This window comes from Lissotriton helveticus, chromosome 10 (genome assembly GCF_964261635.1).
Source record: "Lissotriton helveticus chromosome 10, aLisHel1.1, whole genome shotgun sequence".
NCBI classification, from domain to species: domain Eukaryota; kingdom Metazoa; phylum Chordata; class Amphibia; order Caudata; family Salamandridae; genus Lissotriton; species Lissotriton helveticus.
The window spans coordinates 220,701,329-220,722,795 of NC_136071.1; positions in this window are offsets into that span (position 1 = coordinate 220,701,329).

Sequence of the window (21,467 nt, forward strand, 5' to 3'; positions counted from 1 at the left end):
ACATATAAACACACATTCTCCAAACCGGGGGGGGGGGGCTATTAGGGGCCCATTCCAACCTTTGAAATGGATTTTCTCCTGCTCTCAACAGGAATGAATCTTTGACTGATTTCAGACACTAAATTGGTTGGGAAAATATTGGTAAATATTTACTGAAGTGTGAATTCAAAATATCCCCTAGCACCCACACCCTCAAACACCCTTTCTTGCCCTTGTAATAAGATGTATACATATGTAGGCATGGGCAAAATTTTCTGAATTGCCGAAGTAATTTGAGTAATTGCGCAATACTGTTGTGATGTGAAAGTACGAAATAATGAGATTACTCCAGCTTGAGTAATTAAGAGTAATTTGCGATAAAACTCCTACTGCAGGAGCACAGGAACAAAAAACTAAGAGAGAGCAAGCACCTGCGAGATACTGCTGTTTGTGTCCTGTAGCCTTTACTGCTATTTCTTCGAAAAACATCCCCATATCTATCAGGACCATCCCCTTCCTGTTACTATTTAGGAAAGAGTTGAAGACACATCACTGAATAACACTACATCACAATACGTCAATCGTTCACAAACCAGCTACCAATCTTACAACTCCTTAATGCTTGTCTTTGACCCTGTGCAGTGCTCCACTGCCTCTTTGTTAGGTTTGCGCTATATAGATACTACAGACATATATACTTGAACTTACATGCACAAAACTTTTTGAGAATTAGGCCCATGGAGATCTTAGAAACTGGGTCATATAAAGCGCTCAGTGGATATCTGAACATTTACATCTAAGCAACATCATAGAAGTCAAGTTGTGGGTCTTCGTCACAGAGACTTGGGGATCTGAATCAGCTGGTCCTGACCTGATTGATGCTATTCCCGATGGCTACGCCCTCATGAGACTGGACAGACTCGGCAGGAAAGGTGGGGGTATCGGCATTCTGCATAAAACATTGTCTAGTTGCCGTATTGAATGCCTCCCCTCCCCTCAAAACTCTTTCCAGGCCGCTCATTTTACCCTCAGCCCCTCTCCCACTGTGTCCTTCACGGGTGTCTTAATTTACAGACCCCCTGGTCCCAGGTCGGCCTTTCCTGCCAACCTCCTGGAAGTCCTTGAACCCTACATTGATCTGCCCAATTTTACTATCCTCGGGGACTTCAACTTTCATTTAGAAAGCTCCAACTCGCCCGACACCAGATCGCTTGTGGATTCCCTAGCCTCTTATGGGCTTTTACAAAAAGTGAGGCTTCCCACCCATTCAGCAGGTCATACGTTGGATGGGGTCTTCACAAATGACCCCAGACTGGAATTAGGTATTCCTATTTCCCTTTCCTGGTCTGACCACAAGGCTGTTCCCTTTGAGTTCAAGCCCGGGCAACGGGATCCGTCTCTAAAGGAACATAATCCCTGGATCCTCAAAAGGAACTATAGATGTCTTTACAACGTAACCCTTAGCCCCTTCATTGCCAACCTCAGTTCCTCTTCTAAAGCTGATACGGACACTGCAGCACAGGAGCTTATTAACAGCATCTCAGAGGCAGTTAATATTCTTGCCCCTGTCAAACTCCATTACTCCGCCAGGAAACGCCCGTCAGCCCCCTGGTTCTCTGACTCCCTCCGATTACGTAGGCAGGAATGCAGGAGACAGGAAAGACTTTGGAGTGCTCATCTTGACCCTGATGAAAGAATCAAACATAGAAGCCTTTTAATAGACTATAAGGCCGCAATCCTAGTGGCGAAACAATCCTATTTTACTGACTTGACCACTTCCCTCAGTTCATCAAGAGATCTTTTCAAAATTGTGGACTCCTTATCTCTCACTCCTTCTCCTGACCCACGGTCCCTTCTCAAGATCTCTGTGATCGGATATCCACGTTTTTTCACACCAAGATCGTGGATATTCATTCTGCTTTAGAAGCCCTTAATGCCATTCAGGACTCTGCCCTGCCATCGGACTCACTGCCCCGCCCTGTTCGAACCTCGGTTTCCCCAGGACGTTTGTCCAATTTCCCCCCCCTATCTCATGAAGGTTTAAATGCTCTTCTTAATAAACTTAAATCGGGCTCCCCTTTGGACCCCTGCCCTCTCAAAATATTGAAAGATTGCAGGGATGTCCTCCTTCCACCTTACCTGAAAGTAATGAATTTGGCAATTTTTAATGGCATCTTTCCTGCTTCATGGAAGCTGGCTATTGTAAAACCTTTATTAAAAAACCATCATTGGATCCTGGTAATCTCAAAAACTTTCGCCCCATATCCCTTCTCCCTGCCCCAGCCAAAATGCTTGAGGCCCATCTCAACTCCCCCCTTAGCGCCTTTCTTGACAATGCTAGCCTGCTTGATTCTTCACAGCATGGCTTCTGAAAGGTGCATAGCACCGAGTCTGCTCTTACAGTGGTGGTCAATAACATCCGCGCCAAGGTCGACAGAGGTCATTCTACCATCTTGATCCTGCTCGACCTTACAGCCGCTTTTGACACCCTGTCTCCTTCCATCTTGTCTAGGCGGCTCAGTGAGATGGGAGTGGAAGGGCCGGCTCTCGGTCTTTTGACATCCTTTCTGAACCAACGTGCCCAACAGGTCAAACTGGGTGACTTCCTTTCCTCTCCCAAGCCTTTGCATTAATTAATTAATTGAGCCCCACTTTATTCAACATATATGTGGTCCCACTCGCAAGGCTTGTTAGATCTTTTGGATTGGAAGTCCTATCGTACGCCGATGACAACCAGATAATGGTCTCCCTATCTCATTCTGTGGAGTCCACGGCCCTTAATTTTAAAAAATGCATGGAAGCCGTGGCAGGTTGGATGTCCTCAAACATCCTCAAGCTCAACGGGGAAAAGACCGAGATTCTTATCTTTGGTGGCAAACAGGATCTATGGTCAGATGAATGGTGGCCTCCTTCCCTTGGAATTTGTCCTAAGCCGTCCCTGGCCGCCAGAAATCTGGGGGTTACCTTTGACACCTCGCTTTCATTTGATAAACAAGTGAATAAAACTGTTTCGACCTGCTGTGGAGTCCTAAGGACCCTCAGGAAATGAGTTCACTTCCTCTCCCCTGAAGCCCGTAAACAGATAGTAGTAGCCCACATCTCACCACGCCTAGACTATTGCAATGCCCTTTATCTTGGCATTTGCAAAAAGCTTATTCAGCGTCTCCAGGTCATTCAGAACGCTGCAGCCAGGTTCGTGGTGAATGCCCCTAGGCGTGCCTCTGTTACAGAAATCAGAAAAAATCTTCATTGGTTACCGGTCCAGGCCAGAATTAACTTTAAGGTTCTGGTTCTGACCTACCGTGCCTTACACGGCCTGGGTGCTGAGGACATTGGATCTCTCGTGTCCTTTTACACCCCGGGTAGAGCTTTGAGATCGGCTCAAAAAAAACTTCTGGCGACCCCCCGGATCCTCATGGCCAGATGGGGAGGGAGAGCCTTTTTCTCTCTCGCCCCCAAACTGTGGAACACCCTTCCCGCTGATCTTAAGGGTCAATCATCTCTTGCCCTTTTTCGGGAGAATTTAAAAACCTTGCTATTTGCAGAATTCTACATGTAATATCTGTCTCCTCCTTCTGCCCCCGACCATTCAGCTGTTTATTGGTCCACCTGATGCTCCTTGATGCCCTCGGGTTAAGTTGCGCCCATACAAATTTCTAATTCATTCATTCATTCAAGGGTTATATGAATATGGCATTGCTCCCCCGACCTGCCCCCACTTTAGGTTTCTGATTATGGTAAGATCACACTGATGGCCAAAGAAAAAGCTAAGTGCACTTTTCAACAAGGCTGCTACTAAGATTTATGGGGAAATTACCATTACTTACAAGATGGGCTAGTGTCCTTTTGGGGAATTACCAACACTTCTAAGCTGGGCACATATAGTTTTAATGGTTCATAATTAGTACTTCTCAGTAAAAGGTTCATAATTAGTACTTCTTAGTGAGGACAGTAACAAGGTTTCTCAGCAGGCCTCCTTCTTGTAAGACCCCAATGCCTTTAATAGTTATTCTCAAAAGGGCTGCCGAACATTTTTTATGACATGCTGCCAACATTAGTTAACAGCCACAGCTCACAGCTGAGAGGCCAAGAATTCAATGGGATTTAATTGAACTCCCTTCTCTCCTTTCACATGTGGTATGGCAAACAAGAATTTGCTGCATAAACATTTTGTGCAACTGTGCAGGACATTGTGTTGTTGTTCTTAAGCCAGCAAATTTGATGACCTTTCCTATTCCTGTTATATAAGTGGCTGTTACTACCTAAACCTACCAGCCATTCAGTAGCAATGCCCAATCAGGAAATCTCCAGATCGCAACATGGCAGAGTGCTTTGATTAGCCTATTTGGCTGCAGCAGACTCATTACAAGTCAGGTATGACTTACATTTGACGCATTGTTCCACCCTATTGCCTTTCTAGTGGCATTGGCCAGTTGTGAAAAATAACCTAGTGAGATAATGTCTCTGCTCAAGAGACCTCTATTTTGTTTGCAGGAGCCAGATAGTTTGTTGGGTTAATGTGCCTGCTGCAGAGGGATTCAAATAACCTTTCCAGCAGTAGTGTGAATGTGAAATGACCCAATATAGAAAGCCATGTCACAGAGGGCTGCTACAACAGATTATCTATCAAATGGTGTAATAACTCGGTAACCCTAGAAAACCTTCCAGGGTCAACATGGTAATGACTCATCTCATTGAACCAAATATTGTGTAAACAATAATCAGGCCCTCTGAGGCTTATTGCAATTGTATTATATATAGTTCACCTCTCTAGACATCTCTGTACAACATAGACATTCCGGCTAAGGGAAATATTTTCTTATTTTAATTTATTCTTTTCTAAGATCTGTGTAGAATGAACTGCTTCTTGAAATGCATAAATTGACAACTTCGGAAATTATGCTTTATCTTTATCAAATGTATGGTTGCAGCAAATAAATTGATGTTATGAGGTCCTATGTAATTGAGGTAGTAAATGAATAATACTTAGTGAACAATTGGTGTACCATTGTTATTGGGAGAAGTGTTAGAGCGCTGCACGACATTCTGGGTAAGAAGAAGAAGTGAGATCGACTCAAGTCATAATACCTGGGACCACCCTAGGTGCCTTGTTTACAGAAATGTCTTGGCCTGGCAGGTTTCCCTGGGTGCCGACCATGCTCTAGTCTAAATACTGCAGCTATGCAAATCACCAGAATGGGTCAATTTGCAAGGCAACTTCTTGATATTTCCTTGTTGAGATTTGAGGTCTTTCCTTTCAATGGCAGTAGCTCGATTACTCAAGTGGGGCACTATTGTTAATGGGCAAAGTGTAGGAATACTGTGTGATAGGAACTTTTTGGGATCCCTGCAGATTCTGCTAGCATGCGCTGCTTTCACTTTTGTTTTGTTGTGACACCAGCACACACAGCGTGCTGCACAATATAGCAAAACATAAAAATCAAACTCAGGATTCGCATTCTGACATTGATTTTGGCAAAGAAAATATTTCTGGTGTTTCTACCAGACATATTTTCTTTCCCAAGACTGTGGATGATCCGGTAAAGTAGTGAAGGTAGTGCAGCGGACGCCAACAGGTCGTTCTTTGCCCTAAAGTGGTTAGACCTCACCGAATCTATACAGCTTGGTGTCCCATCTAACAGGAATAGACAACGAGTTGCAGTAATATAATGGCCACATTGCACTGTCCTCTTTGTTCCAGGATCCTATTGGATTTCTTCAGATCCAGCAGGCCCCCCACGATTGTAGGATTCTGGGTCTGGGGATCACCGAAAAGCACAGTGGCCAAAGAAATGTGGCAGCAGCTGTTCATGGCAATGCACAGCCAAATGAACGTTTTACTTGCCAAACATGATCTATGGAGAAAAGGGCTAGAGAGAGAATACAAAGTATTGAGAGTACAAAGAAGATAAAGAGAAGAGGTTCTACTAAAGAAGAGAAAGAAAGTAGAGTAAACTGAAAAGCCAAACGACAAACAGGAGAGACAGGAAGGAGAAGATGGACAGATGGAGAGGCAGACAGAAAGGGGTAGTGGGGAATAGAGTGAGAGAGGCAGTGGGGATAGAGCTAGGCAGATGGGGAGAGAAGAGATAAAGTAATAGAGAGCCTAAAGCAGCAAATATGAGAGCCAGATAAATGTGGAGAAAAGATGATTGGAGATCTTAAGTGGAATTTATAGCTCATCATGTCTTACCCAATACACCTTCTCCAATGTGATTTCCATGGAAAATTTCGCACTTATTTTCTAAAAAGGGGATCTTAGTGTGAGATCAAAACATCACCTTGCATAGTGGTCTTTAATGGAATATGGTATAGAATCTGTTCACTTAGAGATCGAAGACGCTTACTTCTGCCTGTGTCCATTCATGTTAACACATCAGAGTTCTCCAGGTTTGCCCTAAGTACCGACCATTATTGTAAGTGGTGAAAGATAGTAAACCTCTCTCTTCCTCATTTAAACCTGAACTGCTAGTCAAGTGATTGTTTCTTGTGGTTTTGGTGCACAAAAAAACCCCATTTTAAAAATGCAAGTGCAAACGATAAATTGCATTACCCAAACCCACTACATTTAGCTATGTGTTTGTAAAAATGCTATGTAAAATGAAGTATTTGACACTCCATTGTCCCTCTGCCTTTAAGAGATATACTGATGATGGTCAGCCCCCCATACTGAAAGTTGTTTTAGCCTCTCGTGAAGACTGTGGGCCGGAGAAAGCAATTACAGGGTAATGAGCCTTTAGGCGCTCTGAGGGAGACCATTGTCTGCTTCCCTTGGTGCCTGTGGTTGAGGGTGTGCTGTGTCAGTGCCATGCACCCCTACTTTTTCTGGTGTTTCCAAACTGAAAGGTTCATGTCTGGAAACAACGTACCACTCAGTGATGCTCAGAGTGTTATAACTTGGTGGGGCTCTGGGCCACTCATAATGGATGCAAGAGTATGGTAAGTTGTAGGCCTGGGTGAAACCTCTATTTTGAGGATGAAATTCCCCAAATTTGAAAATGTTGCATTAAGTGGAATTTGAGAGAAATCTCAAAAATGTTGCCCTACACAATTGTGTGTAATTGGGAGACTTGTTTGTGCTGAAATTGTCTTGCCAAGAGAGCGTCTTCTCCAAGTATCTCCTATGACTTTTTGTGTGAAGCATGCCCTTACATAAAGACACTGGCAGCCATAATTTAGCAACATGACATTTTGTGAAAACACTATGTAATTTCACACAAAGCTAAGAATTATGATACTGTTAAGGTGGTACATATCACATCACATAAGACATGCCCCTCCCCAAATGCCAAAGACTCGCATAAACAGGGGCAAATCCAGAGGTACAATAATATCCAGTAAAAAAATACAAAGGAGGAGCGGCATAGCTCAGGTAAGCAGACCAAGTCCTGAAGGAAATAACAAGCACTGGGAAAACCAACAGCTCTCAACATGACAAGTCAGCAATGGACTATTTATTTATTTATATTTATATATTTATTGTTTGCATACGTATTCACTAGACATTAAACGTGTGAAAGTAATAAGTAAAAATGGCGCAGTCTTTAAATGTGGCATGCATATGTTTAAAAAAAAAATTAAAAGTGAAAAATAACCCATCACATTAAATTAATAAAAAAATTAAATTAATGAAAAATGAAATGAAATGAAAGTAGAGATTGCTCTACCAGCTCTGGCATTGAATGCAATACTTTCTAGGTAGACGCGCACATATACAAAAGCAAAATGCTATCACTCACAGTGACTCGTTGCTGGGTAGCTAAACAGCTAAAGCTGTGAGTGGGCCAGACCTAAAAACTATCAGAAGTCAGGAGAGATAGAGGTGTGTGAATTTCAGTGAGAATGAATAGGCCAATACAATGTGTAGATTTGTCTGACACCATTCTGTGGGCAAAGCTACTTCAATACTTGATACACTGTAGTTGGCATAGAAGAAGACATGTTGGCAGAGGTGATGCGTGCACAAGATACCCCAAGCCATCTTGGGGCCTCATTTGTGAGGTTTGGCGCAGGGCAGCGCAGCTAGGAATCTTGATGTGCTGCCCTGCTTAAAAAAAAAGGGTAGGAATGGCTCGCATCTATAAGATATGGCACATATCTGTCCTTTTCCCCTGTGCATCAATCAATCAATAGAGGCAAGTTTTTCTTTCTATGTGTGCTGCACAATGCAACACACATAGAAAGCGGAAAAAACAAGAAGAAATGAAAAAGAAATTCCTCGTTGCAGCTCCCTACCACCAGCCCTGGGGTGGCTTTATAATCTGACGCATTCCCAGGTTTACAATTCCTCGTAAATCTGGAAATTCTTCAGATTCAATGGGTGTTGTGGGAATACCCACAGCAACACCCATGCAACTCCCCTTTAACCTTGATTTGATACATTTTTAAGATGGTGAGAACTACGATTATGCATTTTATGCAAGCATAATCTCGTACAAATTTCGACTGTTACGTCTCATATAAATTGGGCAATTTCTGTTTTACTTATTTTTTTGTTTTTTTCATACTTTTCGCTAGAGGAAGACTGTTTTGAAGTAGAAAATACCCTGCCTGAACTGTTAAACTGTATGCTTCCCACAGCCATATTGGCTAGCAACATTCCCCACATACAACGTTCAACACGAGCAACAAAAAGACTCAGAAATTCGGCTTTTGTTCAGGCAGGTTGAGCGCCCAAATAGCAAAATATATTTTTGCTTGGAGCATTGAAAATCCTGACTAGAGTGGGATGTTGTGTTTTTTTGAGTGTTCACTTTTTTTGGTGACATGGATGAATGTTGTTGATATATTTATTTGTAAGTTAATGTTGCATGACAAGTCAAATATAACAATTGCAACTCTCTAACAGCATTGTTTTGTTCTTGTCAATATTTCTTTGGTGCACTTCGGTGTACATCGTTTTTCTGAAAACTAGCACAGAATGAATACTTTTAAAAAGAGGGAATATATTGTAAACAAGATGATGTGTTTTGCTCTGCGTGAAATCGCACCACCAGTGCATTTTCAATTAACTCTGTAGGTCGAAGTGACCGATATCGCGGTTGTCAGTCCCAGCGTTGTTTCTTTCCAAAAGCACGCAATGCAGGACAATGTTCTGTTTAAGTTGTAAGTGATAAATAAGTAATGGAAGGAATTTGATCTCAAAGTGGGCAATTTGAAAAGCTGCGCTGCTAAGATAGAGGATCTTTGTTGCCTGGTGACATGATGATTGAGAGCGTGACAGATTGAATGTGGGAGACATAAATATGTCCTTTGAACACAAATGTACCTCGGCCAAGAGGAGAGGAGATTACTACAAGCATAAAGCAGACCTTCCCTGCAAGCATATTATCCATGAAACATTGAAAGAGTGGTTGTAATATTCGCAACTATGCAATTTGAATAAGGTCAATGCTGGTCCACAGAGGAGCAAAACTTCGGGGTGGGGGAGGTAACGTGGATTTGTGGAGACAGATACATCACAAGAGCCGAATCAAAATTACTTGCAGGGTTACTCCCTTCGCTTTTCCGATGTAGTGTGTAAAACACTGAGTCATTCTTTGAGACTACATGTGGCAAATAGTGCATTTTAAAGCTCACAGGGTCAGTAACATTAATCTCGGCAAAACATGGTTTTGAGGCTCTCAAGGAATTTTAGCACAGTGAATGACAATTGTTCTATTTTAATGCACATTAGGCCAGTAAACATTGTGCAATGTAAAACACCAGATTCTATTTTACATCAAAATCTCAGGCAAATTGTACACTTCAAACACTCTGGGCCAGTTTTGTCAACCTAACTAGTCTTAAAAAAATCCTTTACAAGATATTTCAGCATCCTTCCACCAATGGAAAGTTTTGAAAATTGGAAGCAAATAAATGCAGTTTGAGCACTTTCATTTAATTACTGCTCTGTTCATGCTTCATTTACCTGCACACAATACCTTTATGTTTCTTTCTGAATATGATATTAGTATGGTAAACAGCTTTGTCGCTGTTTCGGGGAAGCTGCCACATATCCTAGCTCTATTGCATGAAGAATTTGAATATATATTATTTGGTACTTTGTGACAATTCCCACCAAATATTTTTGAATTTAAAATGCTTGGGTAGTTCATTTAGCAAGAAGCACAACCCATGTTTGATAAGATAACATACATTAGGATAGAAACTGAGCACACAAGCTTGATTATAGATGATACCCCCACATCACAGATGGGTCAATCTGGGATTACCAGGAGTAAGAGATGTTGACCTAGTTTTCCATTTGGCACTCATATCACTGCACTCAGTACCTCTTGTCTAAGTGAAAGGATCCGAAAATAAACATAGATTTAAAAGTCTTATGTATTTTTACATTCCAGTTCCTCTACCTAGCCACTGGGCAGCAAATAAGTAGCTGTTGTGGAGCTAAGCATGGGTAAAGGGATCAACCTTTGATGCCACTACAGCTATTGCTGCCAATGTAGTGAACACATGCCATGGCAGCTCAGGTCTAACATTCAAACATGCAAAGTACCCTTGAACACAAATTGGAGAAGATTATTAAATAGCAGTAACATTAGTGAAAATAATTTGCAACAGTGCTAGAAGAATGAGAATGTATTTATTGATAACAATGTTTGCAGGTTTCTATTGAATTCTTGTGTGAAGCAAATGACGTATGAAATAAGACTTCTTGGGGTGGAAGCTTAGTAGCAATATGACGAAGTAATCCCAGAACGAACTTTGGAAGCCGGAGTCTGTTGTCTAATAAGAATGATGGGGCTAAATTAGAACAATTGCATAACATTTTGTAAGGATCATAGTGTGAGAAAAAGACCGGACTGCAGACAAACTAGTCTCTGCTTTGTTGTGGCAGGTAGGAAATTAGGCTTAACGCTAGGCCCTGCAAAGCTAATCCCAACCTCATTTGATTTAATATATTGGCTCATCTGAGCAGGGAGCAATTATTGCAGAGACAGAAAATACCTTCCGAAGTATTATCCATTTTAAGCACTGCCCCTTCTAATAACATAGCCTTCTGCCCTATAAACTATTGCAGAAGACAAGACAACCATGCTGGCCTCTGTCCTCAAAGAAGTAATCTCTCCTTTCCAAAATCTCTCCTACTGTCTCCTCTGCCAAATGTAATTATTATAGGGAAGATCATGAGAGGTCTGCCTTGAGGCCCTATGTATAAGATGGGCAGGTCCTGCTTCCAAGGGACTCTTCTTGGCCTGCCCTATTACCTATTGCTCTCAGAATACTTGGTCAAATGTTCCTCTTTAAACTCACTTTTCATTACCAACAGGGGAATTTAAACAAAGCTTCACTGATACACACAGACTAAAACTCTGGCCTCAAAACTGGCATCCCAGCCCTCATTCATTTCCTTCAGGAAGCCACACACGGATAGAACTTCCTTCTCTGTCCACAAAGCAACATTTTAAAACTCACTTTCTGCAAAGATAAGAAACATCCAACACCACCTCAGATTCAGAGATGCAGTAAAGACCTGCCTATTCCGTAAAAGATGACACCACTACTGCAAAGCAGTCCCAAATCCTAACAACCCTACAAAGTTGAGTCAGTCACCTATGTACTGGTGGTAGGTATTTGCATCTCTCACTCTTCTTGGCTCCATTCCATGCTTAAGTGTATCTAACAATATTGCATGCATATGTATTTTTCCCAAAACACATTGAAAATTATGCTCATTAGGACTGCACAATTTTGTACTGTGAACTATGTAATTCTACTTAGGTCCTGATACAAATGCCTTGGAAGAGAGAGTGATATCTATTGCACATGTTAAGTTAGATACTAAGAGGGAGTCTCAATTTATCCAGTGTGATAAAACGCATCAATTGTGAGTTTTGTCTGAAAATGGGACATAAGATACCGATTTGAGTGTTCTCTGCACCAAAACCTGCATACTCTTTTATATGCAAGGCAATTACCCCCCAGCAAAGTTTTTCCCAGGTATATTTTGGCAAGGGAAACCTGTTGAAATTACCCTGGGAAAAATGTTGTGGTTGTGGGGCTTGCGATATGGATATGTGCTGTATCAGGAGCTACCATAGATTTTGAAATTAACTAGGCCAAACATAATTGGTGGCTTTCACCACTTAAGTTCATATAACACAAAGTTTTAAGCATGGTTCGAAGGTGGTACTACAAACTAAAACACCTAAAAAATATATTCCAAAAGTTGGTGCTTTTAAAGCTGCACCTAATTCAGAATGACTAACCATGACGCAACAACACACAACCATGCTATTACAGTATTATTTTATAATACTGTTGACACTGTACGCATTATACTTCGCTCACGACACTTCATTTCCAATAGAGCTTTTTCGATGGTGCTTGGAGTGGCGCTGGTGATTTGGCTTGCCATATTGTAGCAGAAGGAGCAAAAATAGTATCCCTGCAACGAGTCCCAAAAGGAGGGGCAGTCCGCCAAACACAGAGTGCACGAAGTTTGGAAATATTCAGAGGACTGCTTGAAAAGGTGCTAACAGTCCGGAACATACATTCTTAAATAGATGTACAATACCGCTCGTTTCAGACATGTTTAAGATACGACTTAACATTCCTGAGAAATGTATAGGGCAGTTTGTATTCAAAAGGGCATGTATCTCAGCAGAAGTCCTTGTGACTTGTAGATCATAGGTCTCTTTGGCCGGGGTCAGTGGCACAGTTTTTTGCAAAAGAATGGCTTTCATTCTGCTTAGAGTATCAATTCGTATAGAAGAGATGTTCAGTGAAGGCCATAACGGTGACTCCCTGTCTAAGTTGGTTTGAGGAAACAATACTTGCATGCAGCAAGTTACCCTGGATGACACAGTTACTAGATATAGTATGCCTGGCAACATGCCACAGCAGCTGTGATCGTTCAACATGAGGTAACTTCCATTTGCAAGTTGTCCAAAAATTGGATCAATCACTGCGGCTGGTGAACCTTGCAGGTGGCAGAATAAGTTGTTAGAGGAACCATCGCAGGCCCAGTGTAAATTAATACCCTGACAAAGGAGAGAACCGCTTAGTGCGTTTTCACAGTTTGTACCACTAAGAAACACTTCACGTCCCCCACTCCAACATCTGTGTGTGTATGGTAAATCCCAGGATATCTTGATGTATTCTTTACCCATCCTTTCATATGTGCCTGCTGGTATGTGTTTTAGGCAATACTGAAAATGAAAAAATGTAACAGGCAGAGTGATTGTTCCCTGTATTATCCATTCAGTAGCTGTTTTTTCTGCGACTGTAAATGGCAATTTTTCCAGTTTTTCAATGCTCAGCACCTTACAGTCTGCTCCCCTTTGTTCCAATTTGATCTGTTTATCAGTGAGATTGAATTCTGAAAACAGTGACGTAGTATTGATTAAACGCCTAGGCACATAGCCTGCATGAAGGCTTTGCAACGTCCAGCCTAATAGCATGATAGAACGTAGTTGTGACTGACCATGTTGCAGCATGACCAAGTCCTGTTCCATGATGTCTATCACAGAGGATACCATGCTGTCCAATGAATATATCCTGGACGACAGAGTCGTTAACCCATTGTCTACTACAGAGAGAGTTTTCTCTAAGTGAATGCGATCAATTTCTCGTATTCTTTCTGCAGTCTCTGCTTGCATAATCTTTCATTCGTTATATGCAGCATATATACCGGCATATATGAAACATTTTTTACGCGGTTTTCTTGGTCCTAGCAAGAATTCACTGAGATCTGCGCTATCTTTAAGTAAAGATAAGTGTTGTTTTACATCATTAAGTGTAGATATTTGTAGCCAATCAAGGCATAGCTTTCCTACACTGTATGTTGTTACTATTCCAGGAAGCTATCTTTGAACATATCTTTGGTCAGGCCTATTGAATTTAAACCCTTGTGTTTTTTTCAGGAATCTATCTTGACAGTTGTTTGTGTCTGTGGGCCAGATCAACTATTTTTTCCAATCTGGATCTGTTCTGTTGTGAAGCAAAATAGTATGTACATCGACCTCCCCCTCTGATGTGTCTTCACTATCAGGTGTAGGTGTAGGTATGGATGGGTTGTTCATGTCTTTGATCTTGGCTAACCCAATGCAAGACTTCTGTTGAACAGTGTCATTTAAAAACATAATTTTCTCAGGTATTACACAGGCTCTAAATAAAGCTTCTATCCCCTGTACTTGCTAATCTTTTGAACCCCAGACAGCTTTTGCCTCAATGTTGTATTTCCATAAGTCGAAACCATGACGAAACAGTTGGGCAAAAAAGGCTGCAGAATAAATCTGTTTTGTGTTTGTTAATATAGTATTCAGTCCCGTTTTGTTTACATTTCTAAAATAAAAATCATTCTGGATTGGATACATTAAACCCTGAAAAGTATGAAAACTTTTTAGCAAAAGTTTTTGAGCTACCCTTTGGTGGCGTAGGACAATGTCTCCACTGGTTATACATATACATTTCTAGGCATTGTTGATTTGTGCAAGAAATGATGACCATAGTGATTATAACAAATCCAATACATTTGTTCATAGTCTGAAGAACCTTCTAAATATTCATGATTAGTGAACACTGCAGACATTTCTTAAGTCTGACATGATATTATTAACAGTCTCAAAGTCATCAGAAAAGGTACTAGATGAAACAAAGTCACTTAATGAAATCTTGAACTGGTGTTGAATCTTCAACACCTCTGACGGGCCAAAAAATGCCATATTCTGTTCTGTCCCAAGCTATACCATCAGGTACAGGAACGGCTGTGATGTTCACTGCTGACAAGTCTCTTTGTTCACGATGAAATGATTTGTGTGGTTTGAGGAGTAAGTTGATGTTCTTACTTGCTGTGTCCATTTTGACAAATCGTCCATTTATCAGCATACCCAGAGGTATTACCAGAGCTAACCAAAGTAGAAGAAAAAATATTCCCAACGCATTCCAAAGTTCAATCCATGGTGAAAAAGTCTTTTCCAGGTGATGAAAAAAGTCAGTTGCTTGTTCTTTGAAAGTTCTTTTTGCTGGCGTCGTTTCAGGTTCGCTGGGATCCTCAGAAAACGTACCAAAGTTAATGAAATAGCCAGAGGCAGTTCTGTCAATTGTTGGGATTGCATCAGGATTCGTTGAAATCACTGGAACCACTTGATCACTTGTTACTTCATTGTAGACAGGTGTTTCATGACAAACTGTTATTTGGGTCTCAAGAGGTTAAAGTTCCATGGCTTTGTTGCATAGTCCTTCATTTCTCACAGCAGATTTTTCAAAGGTGATGAGTCTCTCAGTTTGAACCTCTTGGATAGTAGCTAGAGGAGTAAATGTAAATTGATACTTGTATAGCGCACTACTCACCCGCAAGGGTCTCAAGGCGCTTGTACGAATACCGCTGTGGAACCCATCCTGGCTTTCCCTGTGAGGTGTCCACTCCTAGGCACCCCCAAGGTGGAGGCCAGGCATCCTTAGCGCTGTGGGGGCTGTTGTGGAGATTAAGTAAGCTATTGCCCAGAGTTGCAGAGTGGGACTCCATGATTGGAATAGGCACGGAGGCGAGAATTATCAGGTCCGTGGAATTTTTGAGCCCAAGACCCGCCGAGGCGGGGAATTGAACCCTGGTCCCGGGCTAGACCTCTGCATCAGGGTCTGCCGCTCTAACCATTGAGCCACACTTCTCCACATTCAGCCACACTTCTCCACTTAAGGAGAGTGTGTCTGCTACTTGGTTGGAGTCCACTTGGCCTACTGCTTAGTATCAGCCACATAGTGTTTTTGTTCTTAATTCATTTAAGTGCTGCAAAACAGCCAAACAATCTTTGATATCAAATTTCTTTTGTTCCACCACTGATATATGACAATCAAGGTTGGGGACCAACATTCTTGTTCCAAAAAGGACCTCATATGGAGTGATACCCCCTAAAGACCTTCTTGGCAAGTTATTAAGACTACGTTGGACATTTACTAGATGTTTTACCCACCCGTCACCCGAACCTAATACCCTAGCTGTTATAGATTGCTTTATGTCCCGTTTTTTTCTTTCCACAATCGAATTTCCCTCAGGATGGAATAGACTAGAATACTGCAATACAACACCCAAACTGGCCATGGCTTCTTTGTAAGCTCGAGAGCTAAACGCAGGACCATGGTCAGAATGTAGTGTGTCGATTGCGTATGTGCCGATAAAGACTCCCAAATCTTTTGTAACAGTTTGAACATCAGCCGAGCACTGAGGCCACATTCAAATGAACCTTGAACACGAATCCACTGCGACCATGATATATTTATAGTTACCATCCCTTTGTAAGGGACCACAGTGGTCCAGGTAAACACAAGCTAATGGTTTATCTGAAATTAACAGTGGCGTCTGCGCAGGACATTTACCAGTAGAGACTTTCATATTTTGACATATTTCACAGTCCAAGACGTAGTTTCTGGTCTGTTTCCTCATGCATGGCCACCAGTATCTCTGTTTTAATAACGATATTGTGGCGGAAACACCTGCATGTGCAGAGTCGAGCCCTTCATGTGCTGCTAGGATTAGTCCTAATCTACGTTCCATGTTTGGGATTACCCTATCCCCCACTCCAGGGATTTGAGCAAACGGAACATTGTTCGCATCAGTTATATATGAGTATTTGAGTGGAAACCCTTTAGGTAACGTACTACCGCTGCCTTTGCTTACTTGACAGCCAGCATTATTTCACTGCCTATTTTTGTTTTTGAACGAGTGATTGCAGCTACAGAAGCCGATTGCATAGCCCTCTTCGCGGCTTCATCAGCCAATGAATTCCCTTCAACGTGAACGCCATCACGTTGATGACTCAGCGTATGTATCAGGTGAGTGTTTTGTAGTCCTTCTCTTAACTGAACTACTTGTTCCCAAAGTGTTTTATGCTTAATTGTGCCACATTTTGCATCTTTGAACTCGTTTTGAAGCCAATTCTGTAAATATTCATTATAAGACTGTACACAATAGAAAGAATCGCACACTATGAGTTTGGGGAATTCGCGATCCGTATTTTCAAGAGCCATCTTGAATGCTTGTAGTTCAGCTCGCTGAGCTGTACAATCTCCTAGAGATTGCGTTTTAGTTACCATTGGTCTAAATTTACCATCGCGCATACGACCTTTACCGATCGCGCACTCCGCACTATAGGCTTGTTTACCCCCGTAGCGGGTTGAGCTGATCCGTCGGTATAAATTATACATTCATACTGGTCAAGAGGCAGAATTTCAGTAGGCAGAGGACATTCTTGTTCGTATTGTAGAAATGCTTGTATTTTCAAATATGGATCAAAAACGTATTCAACTTCTGTTGCAGTAAGAGAATTAACCCATTGTATCCATCTCGGATGTAAGGCTTTAGCATTTGGAATGCTCGCTTTTGTCACTGCCTCTAAGGCAGGTACAGGAGTTACGAGCATAATGTGTTTCCCCTGTGCTAGGGCTCTTTCTTTTGCTTCAGCAGAAGAACAGCTGTCAGAATTTTTTCTGTTGAAGTGAATTTCATTTCTGCTTGTGTATACAAATGTGATTTGTAAGCTATTGGAACTTTTTCACCTTTGTTAAAAGTTAAGTAGGTGAATCCGCATTGACCCGGAATGATTCGGATCACTAAGTTGCATACGTTTACGCGTATTTGCAAATGTTTTGTTGCCAGTGTGTTTTTGTGTCCAATTTACTATTTTAAAGTCAGGTTTTATTAATTCGTAGGGAGGTTTAACCCTTTCTGCGGAGTTTAGAATGTAAGTTCTTCCAAAATTAAGGAAACCTAGAATCGAACCTACGTTTTTCAGTGTTTTTGGTGGTTGGAGCAGCGCACACTTTCCTAGAAAGTTTGCTGCCGGGCTTTTGCCTTCACTTGAAAGTTCATATCCTAAAAAGAGGACGTTTGAATCGGCAATTCTAGATTTTTTTTAATTGAATTTATAACCCTCAGAGGCGAATCCAAGTATAATGGTGTTCACCCTATTCGAATGCCTATCCAAGTCATCATCTGTCAGATAGATGTCAATCAACATATGACAATGCTTCATCATCATAAGTGTGTGGTAACTCTGTTACTCTTGCTGAGAATAACCCCGGACTGTTCCTGAATCCTTGAGGGAGACGACAGAAGTGACACTGTGTCCCCATAATTGAGAAAGTGGTCAAATACCTGCTTTCAGGTACAATAGTTTGACAAAAGAAATCTTTAGAAATATCTAATGTGGTTTTATATTTTTTACGCACATAATGTTATTCATTAGTGCTGTAATGTGTGCATTTTGCACTGCAAATGTTTTGGAACAAGAGTTTAGATGTCTGTAATCCAATACTAGACGATTTGTATTGTCTGGTTTGGAGACAGGAAACAATGGATTGTTCATTGAGGAGGTGCATGTTTCAATCACCCCTTGGTATTCAAGTTGATCTAATATCTCCCTGACCGGTTTTTAAGCTTCTTGCTTAACTGGGTACTGCCTTTGTGCAGTTGATTGATTTTTTAGTTGGATTTTATGGTGAGATGAGTCCTCATCTCATCCTACATGATTTTTGTATAATGCTGGGGCTTGGGCGACTGCCCATTTCCTGGCATATGTATTCTTTAAATGAATTGGAATATGGTTAGAGAAGGCTGGCATAATGATGTCTTCGCCATGTGGGCACTCCCTGACAAATGTTGGTGGCCAGTCTTTTTCAGTCAGAAGTATATCGTAACCCTTGGAAACCGCTCCCAAAAGAGTGCTTTCACTTTTCTTGGTATGTCTCCCTCCATCCGGAGTGTTATTTCATATAACCTATGTGGAGAGCTAACCCTGGTATCTGCAGTTTCAACTTCAATGTCCTCATTCAAGTCCACTGTCTCCAGAAGTCCCTTCTGGTTCTGACAAGCTATTGTCACTTCTGCTGTGCTGTCCAACATTGTCTGAGCCCATTCTCCATTCTTGAGTTGTGTCCTCAAGATCCTCTGCATTTCTGATTTTTAGACCTGCTACTTTCTTTTTGGTGAATTGAGTTTTTGGTTTACTTTTCTGAATGTGTTGATCGTCTTTGGACTTCACGCAGTCGTCTTTGTTTTCCGACCATCCTCTTCTTTCACATTTCTGTGACGAAGTCTGAGGGGAACGTGTATCAGTATCTTGATATCTATCAGGTTTTCTCAAATTATCCCTATTCCTGAGGTTACACCTCCTTTCAGAGGGCTCCTTCTGAGGAGACCTACCTCTGGATTGAGAACACTTCTCTTTAGAAGTTTATTTTCTATGTTCCCACTGCTTTTTAGAAGAGGTATGAGTGTTTTTAGAAAAGACCTTTTCAGGACTTTCAGACAGTTGTGGTTTTAATGGTTTCCCACCCAGACTCTTTCTGCCTAAATCTTCATAGGATTTTTCAATTATTCTGGCTAGTTCTTGAGGTTGTTCTGTTACATCAAATTCCCTTAATTTCTGGCAGATCGCCACTCATGCTGCTTTACCTTTAATATTAGATAAAATTATTGCTGAGACCTGGCTAAAATTTTTCAGTAATTTCATACCTAAATTTAGAGCAGGCTCTGAACCATATTCTTTTTTAATCTGTTTCAGGGCGTCATGTATTACCGCCATGAACGGAACACCATGTGTTTTAGTGTAGATAGCAGCGAAGACTGTACCCCAAGTGATGCAGTCCTCTAGATGTGGTGTGATCCCCATTGGTAAACAGATTGTTAAAATTCTGTGTTTCTCACAAGGGCTAGTATTAGGAAATACTGCTTCGATTTGAGTAATTTGTTGAGCTACCCAGAATGGAATTTGTTCATGTTTTGCCGGTAATTTACCCATGACTGCGTGTAAAGTCTGTGGTGTAATTTTTTGTGTATTCCCCTGGTGAGAGGTTTGTTGTGGAATAACTACTGTAGGTTGAACTGTGAGAGTTCGCATGACATATTGAACCAATTGTCTGTAAATTTTGATTGACTCTTTGAGTTGAGCTAATAATTCTACATCTGTCATTTCTTCAATGTCAGGATGTGGTGTATAGCCGGCTAAAATCGGCCATATTGCTCCTGGTCTACCTAGTGGACTGAGCCTGGTAATGTGATTTAAATGTTTTAGGGTATTTTTAAACCAGAGCTCATGCTCCTGGTATGTGAGTGGAATTTCAATATCCTCGAAAGGAATATATTCATCTGGTGGATCATATTCTTTGTAGAACTGAAACATATGTGTTACTAGATTTGCTTCTGGGAAGACTATTCATGAATAGAATACCTCTGTCTGGAGATCATGTGCCTCTATCACAAAAACTACCCTACCACCTCTTGATGTCAGGCCATGTTTTATAAGTTTTATAGTGATGGCTTTCCTTAAATTTGGAGGAATGATTATAGCATTCTCATCGGTTTCTTGGAAGCCTGTTAGGTTTAAAGCTAGTATGGCGTTTTCGCCTGCAGCTCCACTGGCCCCGTGATTATCTTCATCGGTCATTTTGTTGACTGAAAGTTTGCAGAGCAAGTTTCAAGGGAACAAAGATAAGTTGCACAATATTTTGGAACACTGTATCCTTCAACGTTGAACAAACTAAAAAGCTAATACATAGGATTTTTCGTCCTACTCAGCTATGGTGGATATGTATCCCTTACCCACTCCAGACGTCTATTGGAGCATTATGAATAGGGGGTCTCTGAGAAAAGCACGACTGAGTTACTTCAGTATCTAGTGTTAAATTAGGGCCTTACCAAACCGTTGGGCGCCATGCAGTGTAGTTCCTATATTCCCAATAGGCTTTGCGCATTGGAATAATATGCACTATAGATTTGACATAGGACTGAGGTCAGTATGTCTCTATCGAGTATACTAAACTTAATTGTGTGTGTGCCAGCTAACTCAGATGTCACTAGAAACTTTCTCGAATAAACAAGAAGGGATGAGTTTCTGACAACCGCATAAGCATGACAACTTTGTTTCCCCTAGAACCTGAACAATATCTTCAGAGTCGAGGAAATAATACATAACTATTTCACTCAGTCAATCGTGCATGCTTAGTTCCTACAGAATTTTGCACAGAAATAGAGAGACGGACGTTTCAATAAAAGGGTTTATTGAACTGTCTTCTTTCTCATGCAAGAGAGGTGAACTGCTATAATCGTTGCTATGACATATATAAAAATACATACATAAATAACACAGGCTAAAAAACTCAACTGGTGCTTCTAAAGTACGCCTACCCCAATGTACCTAACCTAGGTCTAGTACCAGGGAAGAAGTATGTGTTGTCTTTAGTTATAGTTTAGTTCTGCCAAGAATTGCAAAAGGTTTCTCTAGCTTCTAATCAGCTCCATACCTTAGAATGAGAGAGGTTGGTATCTCTTTCCCTGGACTCGATCTCCCAACACCCCGCAAGGGGAGTCAGAAACACTGGAGCTGTATTCTCGGCAGAAGGATGACAGCTTCTAGTCAGTGCATCAGCTGGGGAGGTGGCTTCCTTCGGCACTTGCTTGTAGCAAGCTGTGTCCTGCAAGTAGGTAGTCGAACTGCACCGAACCACACTGTGCTTTGCCATAGCAAGTGAAGGTATATTTATACCTT